Raw genomic sequence first — 12,711 nt, 5'->3', positions numbered from 1 at the left:
CAATTCCGTATTTAGTTATTTCTAGGTTCCTTACCACATTTAGATTTCTTACATTTCACGCTTTGACTCAACTCTTTAGTTACTACAAGAAATACAGTTATTAGACAGGTTTTACGTAGTTTCTCTTACGCTAAGAAGCTTTCCGGACTTTCACCTATCTTCAGCTGGTATGAATGATTTTTCATGATGTCTTCGCCGACTACTGTTTGAACGCTGATGTTTTATTCTAGTTGCATTTTTCACAGCTTTATGTATAGCACACACATTTTTAGCTTCACTGGTGCGCCAATGCATTTTTTTTCAACTCTATTTGCACGGAATTGCATTTCAGGAGAGCAGTTTTATTTTAGCTCCATTTTAGACATTTATATGCATAGCACATACACTCTATCTTCACTGATGCGTGAGTGCGGTTTGTCATCTCTAACTGCATGGAAGTAAGTTCTCGTCCCCTCACATGACCTTCGCCGCTGAATACTGAATTTACCTCGCTTTTGTTGAAATTAATCGTACGTTTCGCAGTCTTGTTGTACAAAGCATAATAAAGAACTCTTCCATCTTCATACACGATTTGGAGCAGCTACAGTAAACGTGGCAGACAAGACACGGACACTAACTTCGTTAGTGATTTTGGATCACGACCTAGAGCCCTGTTTCAGGGCCACATCGTCCCCAAAAAATGTTTACCTCTGATTTCTGACAAGATTTCAATACTTTACACAACTCAGTGGAAATTGCAACGATGATGAACGGATAAAAAGAAAATATACCTTACGCCTGTTTGTGGTTTATAAAAGATACATCGCATTTCGTTGGAAAGGCCTACTGTGACATTTAACGGAAACCGTAGAATCAATAAAAATTATGATCATTCGGGTAAAAATAGATTCACCGTGTGTGTCAGCGGCATAACAACGCTCTCCATTAAAACGTAGTATCGCTTAATCAGTAAGTTTTTATAAATTGGTAACTTTTCGTCTTCTGAGGCCGCGTTTAGTACGAAAATAATACGGTAAATTACTAGAGGAAGGGTTTCTCTATACTGGTCCATACATCTCTGGCCTCATTTTCTTACTATTGGCTCCCAACCAGAAGAGCACAGTACTCTCAGCTGTAACTTTTTCCAAGAACATCAAAGGCCCTTTCAGCTTTCTGTGGAAGTGAAAATACGGGTCTTGCATAGAAGATGGACCAGCGCATAGCGCTCGCCATGCCGTAGCTCCACGTGTCGGAGGCAAGAGAAATGCATATACGACCTCATCTTCCTGAGTGCACCAAAGATAATCTTGCCTTTTCCTTTATCTTTGGAGCCAACTCTATTTCTACTGTTATACTTATGTTCTAAAACTGCACAGCAGAAATTGAACCAATTTATCTCCGAATTACAATAAAATATTTTCACAGCATAGCGAACCACTCTATAATGCCATTATTGCAAAGTTCATATAGTCAGGACGTATTTTGTAGTACAAATATTTCATAAACAAATGTGGCACTTGCAGTCTGTGAAGCTTCAAACAAGCAGTTCTATTATCAGACTCTTATAACGAACTAAATCTAAACATCGAAATATGAAAGCTATGTCGTGGTCTCGGCATTAAAAAGAAAAGCTACAGGTATGAATTTCATAATGTGTAATCGTTCATTCTTGCAGAACGATGTTATCTACCCTATAACCGAAAACTTTATTACGCAAAAATGAATCAGCAAAAACGAATGAACCTAGCTGTAACGTCGTTTCGACATTTCCATTTCCGGATGACGTCGACATCTTGCACGATATTTCGGAACAACCAGTCACCCATCTTTAGGTGAGTGTTTTGATATTCTTACCGATAATTCGTCTGAAGGGTATCAATGCTAGCGATATAGCAAAAGTTAAATATTAATATGTAGCGTTTTAGGTAAACTCAGAACAATGATTCTTGTTTCAAAAAACTTACTTTTGAATCAGAAATCCGTTATAGTTTTAATCGACTGTATAAGAGTTCTGTCACAGTGGATTTACACTTATGTTTCACCAAGACTTCATCTTTCACACAAAACATTTTCATTTATAACGTGTATAAATGTATACTTCACAGTGGAAAAATTCTGCAAATTAAAAATAGTGTACCTATGTCATCAACATTATCAATAATTTTTAAAGTTATGCCTAGTTTCCCAAATCAATGTTGACTCAAACAAATGACATGCAAATGAGACATCAACTTAAATGCCGTATTATCAGCAAATTACAACATCTTGAATAGGCTCACTATTAAAAAATTTGAATATGAGCCAAATATTAAATAAAGGTCTCTTCCAAACTGAGAAAACGTTCTCCTTATTTATACAGAGAATTCGATTTTCAGTAAAAGTGAGGGATATATTGCGATTTGTGTGACCAAATAAAAATGCTTGTTTTTCTCAATTTTTAAAGCATTCGAACGTGACTCATAGCTAAAAATGTAGACAAGTAGAAAGTTGTTTTTCAGAGTCAGAACTACAGCGAAGGACAAAGTCGCTGCTACTTTTTCTGTAGATTTCAATGCGAGTGACTTGTGACGTGACCACATAATTGAACGATGTTGTTCTATCCGTTTCTGTCTCTAACACTGGTGGTGGTGGTGATTTTTCCTGATTGGGCTGCAACGTTTTTTTCACCGTATGACGTTAAATTATGGGTCGAATAGCTTGGGCACATAAAGTAGGCAAAGCATGTAAACGTGACAATCACTGACCTAAAAATTTCTCTAAAATTCTTTCAGAAGAGGAGCTTCTAACGTCTAATTTTTGAACTAGAGGAAACAGTTTGCTATTGGAACTGTCATACTGTTACAGGTTTCACTTGGTAGTTCTTTTATCCATACTCTGCAGTAAAGTCCTTTTATTCAGCGTTTCTCAGCTACATAGTAGAATGGAAAGAGAATCCTGCTGATAATATTTGACAAAATCAGAAATCTATTATGTACATTGTGGAGCTTCAATGGTTCCCTCAGTTCAGTACAATTTTCAAAGTTTCTCGTTCGAGAACTCCACTCGTTTTCTTGCTTTTATGTCCACAGATCAGTAGCATTTATTGGGCAGCGTGCGAATTTAACTATGTTTCTAATCATACTTTACAGTAACACACTTCTCCGTGTTGGCGCCATTACAGCTTCACACATCGTTAAAAGCTGTAATGGAACCAACACTAATCGAGAATGTTTCATATTCTAAACATGGCCAGATTGTTAAGCGGAACTAATAATCGATCCAAATATAGATCTCATGTGCAGTATCAACATAATCAGAATCTACCATATTACAAAGAGAACAAATGGGAAGTAGCATTTCTACAGGTATTACAACAATACGGCAAGGTAAAGTGTGTGGCGAAACCCCTTTCCCTGGCTACTGATCTAACTGCACGTAGAGCGAAGTCTCCACGTAATTAGATGGTTAGGGTGGCGGGTTCATCGCGCTCGGCCGCCATTTACTTGCAACATACTCAGCATTTATTTAATAGCAGGCTGAGCGTAACTGAGGGCGTCCTGGAGGTCCTGGAACGAAGAAACAACGCCACGTATATATGGTATTGAACCTCGGAATCTGCGTGACGAGACAGTAGTACTGAATCTGATCTTATACTGTAAGCGTTGTTTAGGAGGGGATTTTTAGAAATTCTACTGCTGTAGGTGTGAACTATAAGAGGAAAGTTTCTTTTATGTCGCTGTTACAGCAAGTTTGAAGCTAGAGCTAAGAAATGTGATATTTGGGTTCCCAGTCACAACCAAAGATATATTTGTTCCAATTTTTTTTTTTTTTTTTTTTTTTTGAAATTTAACACCTGCTGGGAGGGGGGAGGGGGGAGTGGGTGTGAAATAGTGAGTGGAATGTTTTTGAAAACTAAATCATCATTAAAGAACCGCTAAAATATTTTTAAAGCTACATCTACGAAAATTGGTATCCGTCTTCTCAGTTACAATTTCAAAAATACTTGTTTCACTGGTTCTGCAAATTCAACCTTTAAGGGGGTTATAAAATGGGCGAATATCTTTAGGAAAATATTTCTCTACACTAAAAAATTTTTAAAACAATCTATGAAAGTTGCTGTTTCACTCATCGGTTAGATACAAAGGAATATTTGTTAGGGGATGCAAATTTATATGGAAATATCACCACAAGAACGCAAAAGACACGATTAACAAAAACATTACACTCCAGCTACCAGAACTGCTTTTTTGTATGAACTACGTTCAGGAAGAACTACGTTCCAACGGCCTTCATTTGTATGAGAAGTTTAGAAGGTGTTGCAATTTATGAACAACGTAAGAATTGGATTAAATAAAAATAAACAAGAAACTCTGTGCACACCATACAGTCTACGCAAGCGAAGCAGCGTGTGCTAAGGTAGTTAAACATGTATGGAATAAATCAAAAAGTTACCACATTTAAAACTCTTGTTATACTGTATCACATCAGTTCTCATGTACACTTGAACTATAGACTAGTGCTGTTGACTAAGATAACCTAAATTAAATTACAATCTGTGGCCGTTAAGTAGTGGTAAATTCAAATTGAATTCCCAGAATGAGATTTTCACTCTGCAGCGGAGTGTGCGCTGATATGAAACTTCCTGGCAGATTAAAACTGTGTGCCCGACCGAGACTCGAACTCGGGACCTTTGCCTTTCGCGGGCAAGTGCTCTACCATCTGAGCTACCGAAGCACGACTCACGCCCGGTACTCACAGCTTTACTTCTGCCAGTACCTCGTCTCCTACCTTCCAAACTTTACAGAAGCTCTCCTGCGAGCTTCTGTAAAGTTTGGAAGGTAGGAGACGAGGTACTGGCAGAAGTAAAGCTGTGAGTACCGGGCGTGAGTCGTGCTTCGGTAGCTCAGATGGTAGAGCACTTGCCCGCGAAAGGCAAAGGTCCCGAGTTCGAGTCTCGGTCGGGCACACAGTTTTAATCTGCCAGGAAGTTTCAAATTGAATTGTTTTAATGTTAAAGTTCCATTTTAAAGCGTGATCTAAAACAAACGTATCCATTTTCTAGTATTAAGCATTTAGTAATTTGAAAAATATAGCCTATAAAAATAGTGAAATGGTCACATGTGACGATGGAAATGATTTAACATATTGCTTAAAATTATACAAAGCAAACAGCTTAACATTAGTTTTTCCTCTAATGAAAACCACTTTACAGCTATATTGCAAGCCTTTTTCCCTATGAAAAACAAGTACATAAAATGACAACTTTATTACTGAAACATATAGCAAGGACATTAAAATATTAAATCAAAAATAGAACTGTTGACTTTGGTATGTTCGCCATCTCGTGGCTGTTACGTTCACCTCTGCTGTTGACGCCGCAAGTGACGCCATATCCGACGCAGCTCGTAGCCGACGCACTAGTGTATTTAAAGTCCAACTTTTAGTAGCCTTTTGCATAATTTCTTAATCACATTGTACAGGGCATATTTTATGTTTATCACCGTTCACAGGATTGCCAAAGGCACTCTTGTTTTGATCATGTGTGTGCACTCCGTTGACCCGCAGAAAATTTATTACAGGCTTGACAGGTTATTTCATAAACGTCCGAATTCACGAATCTATTTCGTTTCTCACCGATTCGATGACGTAGTCTCGCTCCAAAATTGCCTTTAGAACAGACGCCTACGTTCACTTTACGCCTTTAAAACTATGAACAATTCGCTCCAAATGCGCATCATTGTGTCATTACAACATATTCCCTTATCGCGAGGACCCTTTTCACAGCCGGCCAGAGTGGCCGAGCGGTTCTAGGCGCTACAGTCTGGAACCTACGGTCGCAGGTTCGAATCCTGCCTCGGGCATGGATGTGTGTGTTGTCCTTAGGTTAGTTAGGTTTAAGTAGTTATAAGTTCTAGGTGACGGATGACCTCAGCAGTTAAGTCCCATAGTGCTCAGAGCCATTTGAACCATTTGCACCATTTTCACAGTCATTAGTTTCAGTTTTTTTCCTCAGCTTCTCTAAGATTTTCTTGACATTACTATCCTTAAAACTGCAGACACTCCCTTGATTTTGCTAAGATCTTTCTCGATGTTGTCATTCTTCGAGTAAGCTTTAGGATACTATCGACCGCTGAAATAAATAAGCTAATCTGTACATTTTTCATTGTCTACAGTCGACTTCAAAATTGGATCTGCGTTCGTCAATTTTCTGAACACTCGTTCACTGTAAGGTCAATCAAATTGATGGTGTCCTCCCTCTCTAACTATACTGCAAATTTAATTTTTGGATAAACTGTTCTCATCTTTTCGGCTTCACTGCAAACTTCGTTATTGCGTCTTTTACAGATAAGTATGGTGTCGTCAACATATATTATATAAATTTCACTTTGTCAGATATCTCAAGATTTGACACACAAAAGCTGTTCTCTTATTCGTTAATAAGATATCAGCCGTATTTCCTGCGGAATTACTTCCCATAGTTAACCCATCATGGATTTCACGGAAATTTTAGCATTCTCTCTGTTTAATGATTCCCATTTGAATGACAAAATGTTTTTTGTCAATAAGAGAGATTCGCCATGGAAAATAGCGTGTCGGGAGCTGTGGCTAATATTTTCATAGATGTATTAGAGAACATGTTCTGTAATTCATATCGTGATACATGGAGCTCGAAAGGAAAGACAGCAGCAATCAACTGTCCTTACAGCAACCAAGAAAGATGGCAAGCATTTATTTCGAGTGCTCAGAAAAAAAGACTAACAGATGCGACTGTATTACTCATCGAAATAGACACAAAGTAGCCTCTTTTAACTCAACGATCAATGGGATCCTAAAATCGACCGCCGTGCGATAGACATCGGATGGCCAAACGCTACCGACCGACCGTCGTGTCATCCTCGGCCGATAAGAGTAGCTGGTTGAGGTTATGGAGCGGCGAGCGATCAGCACACCGAACTCCCTGCCGCTGTGAGCTTTCTAACCCGAGCCGATACTTCTGAATCAAGTAGCTCCTCAATTGGCCTCACAAGGGCTGAGCGCACCCTGCTTGCCAACAGCGCGCAACAGACAAAGACGGTCACCTGTCCAAGTGATAGCCAAGCCCGACAGCGCTTAACTTCTAGGGGGGCCTGCTCACCGTGAGAATACCTCAGTGCACCTCAATATCGCAAAGATATTTCATAGAGACACGTGTCGTGTGTAGATTGAGCAGTCTTGTTGAAAAATGGCACCACAGTAGTATTGACTAAGACGGTGAGAGGCCTCTAAAATTTACGAAATCGAGAAACAACATAATCATTCAAACTGTGAAGATCAACGGATGTGAGGAAATTAATTTGAAGCAACTTTTCAATAAGCTGAGGGGAAAAAAGAAAATTAATTACTGTGTACTTCCATTAAAAGAAATTATTGATAGTCAATGCATCTGTTGATACGAAATATTCAGCTGAAATAACTGCAGCCAACTCTTTGCATGAAGATTTTAAGTATGAGACGCAGCAGACATATTATTTGCTTTCTTCACACCATTTTTTCAGGTCACTACTGTGCGAATACGCTTAGTCCCAGGTGGACCTCAGTGCAGTGAGCTGGCAGTACGTCTGCGCCGAATCTAAGACGAATAGAACCAATGCAGAGTAAGACCGTTTAACCAGAAAATCTAGAAACGCGCAACCGAGTCGTCGTACTAAAGCAACACGAAGTATCAGCCCAGGAAAAATCCAAGACCAAACCTCGGTAGGTCTTTCCTGTCAGTTAGGCGATGTAACTTCGCTGCTAGACGATACGATTAGGTTTGACACGTTTTCTTCATCGGAAAATTTCATTCCTTCCTCTTAAGAGGAAGTCACACTGTTAAGGAACACGCTCTTTTCAGCCGTTGGTAGAAATTTTATTCAGTTTTGCACTTAACACTATAGGTATCAGTTGATTCCAGAGAACAAGAAACTCTCAGTGGCTGAGGAAAAAAAGTGAAGTGCTCCAAATTGGAGAGGGAAGCAAAATGAAATTTTACGGGTTGACGGAGTATGCAGCGCTATTTCATTGATTACAAAGTTAGTGTAATTTACAAAATAGTTGGCAGTATGAGCCCACTTATCAGCACGACGTTGCACCCATTTTGGCCTGAATGCGTGCATTGCTTCTCTTGGCAGGGGTATCGTAAGACCGTTGTACCCTCTCCTGAGGCAAGCTGGCCCATCACGTTCTTTGGTACCGGTACTAGAACGGAGTTGAGGACCGAGCTGGTCCCGCAATCGTTACATATGTGGCAGATGTGGGGATCTTGCTCGCCATGTGAATATCATTCAGAGAGTTCAAACCGACACGTGTCATGTGTGAAGGAGCATTGTCTTGTTGGCACCATGGTACTGTCGCCTGAGATGTAACAGGTGATAACACAGGATGTTAGTGACGAACCGCTGTTTCATCAGTGTCCCCTCCATCACTAAGAAGCGTTGTCTGAAACCGTTCACGATGGATCCCCATGCCACGATACCGAGAGTACCGCTGTGCCTCTCAAATACTATGGAAGAATCCGACCTCCCGCCAAGTGGCCGCTACGCTCCCCGAATATGGTCATCTGTGGTGGTCCAATTCCGCGATTCATTGCTGAACAAAATGCGAGGTCTTTCACCAGTCCGTGCTTTCCATTCACGTCATCATTCCAAATGCAGTCGTTTGCATTGTATTAACGGTAAGCTATGTGTGGGACAGGAATTCGCTACTACGGCAGCTGCTAGTCTCCAGTCAGTGGTGTACGACGGCACACAGTATTGTAGAGAGTACATTACTTGTTCTCAGATGGCGGGCGTAGATGTGAAGGAGTTACGATGTACTTTGTGTTCAATACAGCGAATCTCCGTTTTGGCGACTACACGTATTTGGCCAGAATCCTGACAATGAGTATGCCTGCCCTAGCGGTCTCATGCAGTACAACAGCCTGTTATCCCAGAAACCTGGATATTGCACCAATAGACCTGCCAGTCAAAATAGAGATCAACAATGAGACCGATTTCAATCATTGTCACATGCTGATAATGCTGTCTGACATGAGTACGTGGCATCTCCATGCCCTTCACACTGATCACTGAACTTTTCTCGCTACACATGACCTTTCATACTCTATCAGGCCTTATAACAACTGTTAAAAAGGAACGACAGTAACGCACTCTGGCAGCCGTTCTACATCTATATCATATTCCGCAAGCCACTTAATGGTGTCTGGCGGAGGGTACTTTGCGTACCACTATCTGGTCCCTCGAACCCTGTTCCCCTCGCGAATAATGTGTGGGATGAGTGATTGTTGGTAAGCCTCTGTATCGGCTCTAATTTCTCGAATTTTCTCCTCGTCGTCAATAAGCAAGATGTTATTGGGGGAATTAATATGTTGTCCGACTCATCCTGAAAAGTGCTGTCCCGAAATTTCAATAGTAAATCTCTCCGTGATGCACAGCGCCCCTCTTGTACGTCTGTCAGTGGAGTTTGTTTAGCACCTCCGTAACGCTCTCTCGCCAGCTAAACGATCCCGTGACGAAACGCGCCGCTCTTCGTTGGATCTTCTATATCTCCTCTATCTGTTCTACCTGATGCGGATCCCAGACAGATGAACAATACTCAGGAATCGAGCGTACAAGCGCCTTATAAGCCTCTTCTTTCGTGGATGAGTTACAGCTCCTAAAGATTCTTCCGATGAATCTGAGCCTGGTATCTGCTTTTCCCATTATTTGTTTTATGTGGTCATTCCACATAAGGTCGGCCTGGATAATTAAACCTAGATATTGTACGGCAGATCCTGTCTCCAGCTGTTTATCATCAGTAGTGTAGCTGTACATTAGTAGAATTGTTTTCCTATGTACGCGCAGTATGTTACATTTATTTACGTTCAGGGTCAAGCGGCTGCCAGAGCCCGAACCATTCATTAGTTCTCGGCAGGTCGTTCCGCAAATTCTTGCTATCTTCTGGCGTTGCTACTTTGGTATAGACAACTTCATCATCTGCTAATAGACTTAAAGGGCATGCGACGCTTTCTAATAGATCTTTTATACATGGTGGTCCATTGATAGTGACCGGGCCAAATATCTCACGAAATAAGCATCAAACGAAAAAACTACAAAAAACGAAACTCGTCTAGCTTGAAGGGGGAAACAAGATGGCACTATGGTTGGCCCGGTAGATGGCGCTGCCGTAGGTTCAAATGGTTCAAATGGCTCTAAGCACTACGGGACTTAACATCTGATGTCATCAGTCCCCTAGACTTAGAACTACTTAAACCTAACCAACCTAAGGACGTCACACACATCCATGCCCGAGGCAGGATTCGAACCTGCGACAGTAGCAGCAGCGCGGTTCCAGACTGAAGCGCCTAGAACCTCTCGGACACGGAAGGCCGGCACTGCCGTAGGTCAAACCGATATAAACTGCGTTTTTTTAAAGATAAGGACCCCCATTTTTATTACATATTCGTGTAGTACGTAAATAAATATGAACGTTTTAGTTGGACCACTTTTTTCGCTTTGTGATAGATGGCGCCGTAATAGCCAAAAACGTATAAGTACGTGGTATCACGTAACATTCAGCCAGTGCAGACGGTATTTCCTTCGTGATATATTACCCGTCTTAAAATGTACCGTTAACTAATTGCGTAAAAGGTCGATATCGTGTTGATGTATGGCTATTGTGATCAAAATGCCCAACGGGCGTGTGCTACGTATGCTTCTCGGTATCCTGAACGACATCATCCAAGTGTCCGGACCGTTCGCTGGATAGTTACGTCATTTAAGGAAACAGGAAGTGTTCAGCCACATGTGAAACGTCAACCACGACCTGCAACAAATGATAATGCCCAAGTAGGTGTTTTAGCTGCTATTGGGGCTAATCCGCACATCAGTAGCAAACAAATTGTGCGAGAATCGGGAATCTCAGAAACGCTGGTGTCGAGAATTCTACATCAACATCAATTGCACCCGCAACATATTTCTGTGCACCAGGAATCGCATTGCGACGACTTTGAACGTCATGTACAGTTCTGCCACTGGGCACAGGAGAAATTACGGGACGATGAAAGATTTTTTGCACGCGTTCTACACTCCTGGAAATTGAAATAAGAACACCGTGAATTCATTGTCCCAGGAAGGGGAAACTTTATTGACACATTCCTGGGGTCAGATACATCACATGATCACACTGACAGAACCACAGGCACATAGACACAGGCAACAGAGCATGCACAATGTCGGCACTAGTACAGTGTATACCCACCTTTCGCAGCAATGCAGGCTGCTATTCTCCCATGGAGACGATCGTAGAGATGCTGGATGTAGTCCTGTGGAACGGCTTGCCATGCCATTTCCATCTGGCGCCTCAGTTGGACCAGCGTTCGTGCTGGACGTGCAGACCGCGTGAGACGACGCTTCATCCAGTCCCAAACATGCTCAATGGGGGACAGATCCGGAGATCTTGCTGGCCAGGGTAGTTGACTTACACCTTCTAGAGCACGTTGGGTGGCACGGGATACATGCGGACGTGCATTGTCCTGTTGGAACAGCAAGTTCTATTGCCGGTCTAGGAATGGTAGAACGATGGGTTCGATGACGGTTTGGATGTACCGTGCACTATTCAGTGTCCCCTCGACGATCACCAAGTGGTGTACGGCCAGTGTAGGAGATCGCTCCCCACACCATGATGCCGGGTGTTGGCCCTGTGTGCCTCGGTCGTATGCAGTCCTGATTGTGGCGCTCACCTGCACGGCGCCAAACACGCATACGACCATCATTGGCACCAAGGCAGAAGCGACTCTCATCGCTGAAGACGACACGTCTCCATTCGTCCCTCCATTCACGCCTGCGCGACACCACTGGAGGCGGGCTGCACGATGTTGGGGCGTGAGCGGAAGACGGCCTAACGGTGTGCGGGACCGTAGCCCAGCTTCATGGAGACGGTTGCGAATGGTCCTCGCCGATACCCCAGGAGCAACAGTGTCCCTAATTTGCTGGGAAGTGGCGGTGCGGTCCCCTACGGCACTGCGTAGGATCCTACGGTCTTGGCGTGCATCCGTGCGTCGCTGCGGTCTGGTCCCAGGTCGACGGGCACGTGCACCTTCCGCCGACCACTGGCGACAACATCGATGTACTGTGGAGACCTCACGCCCCACGTGTTGAGCAATTCGGCGGTACGTCCACCCGGCCTCCCGCATGCCCACTATATGCCTCGCTCAAAGTCCGTCAACTGCACATACGGTTCACGTCCACGCTGTCGCGGCATGCTACCAGTGTTAAAGACTGCGATGGAGCTCCGTATGCCACGGCAAACTGGCTGACACTGGCGGCGGCGGTGCACAAATGCTGCGCAGTTAGCGCCATTCGACGGCCAACACCGCGGTTCCTGGTGTGTCCGCTGTGCCGAGCGTGTGATCATTGCTTGTACAGCCCTCCCGCAGTGTCCGGAGCAAGTATGGTGGGTCTGACACACCGGTGTGAATGTGTTCTTTTTTCCATTTCCAGGAGTGTATTTAGCGACGGAGCGTCATTCACCAACAGCGGTAACGTAAACCGGCATAATATGCACTATTGGGCAACGGAAAGTCCACGATGGCTGCGACAAGTGGAACATCAGCGGCCTTGGCTTGTCAATGTACGGTGCAGCATTATGGGAGGAAGGATAATTGGCCCCCATTTTATCGATGGCAATCTAAATGGTGCAATGTATGCTGATTTCCAACGTAATGTTTTACCGATGTTACTACAAGATGTTTCACTG

Source organism: Schistocerca americana, chromosome 6, assembly GCF_021461395.2.
Source record: "Schistocerca americana isolate TAMUIC-IGC-003095 chromosome 6, iqSchAmer2.1, whole genome shotgun sequence".
In the NCBI taxonomy this organism is placed as follows: domain Eukaryota; kingdom Metazoa; phylum Arthropoda; class Insecta; order Orthoptera; family Acrididae; genus Schistocerca; species Schistocerca americana.
This window is presented reverse-complemented; position numbering follows the sequence as displayed.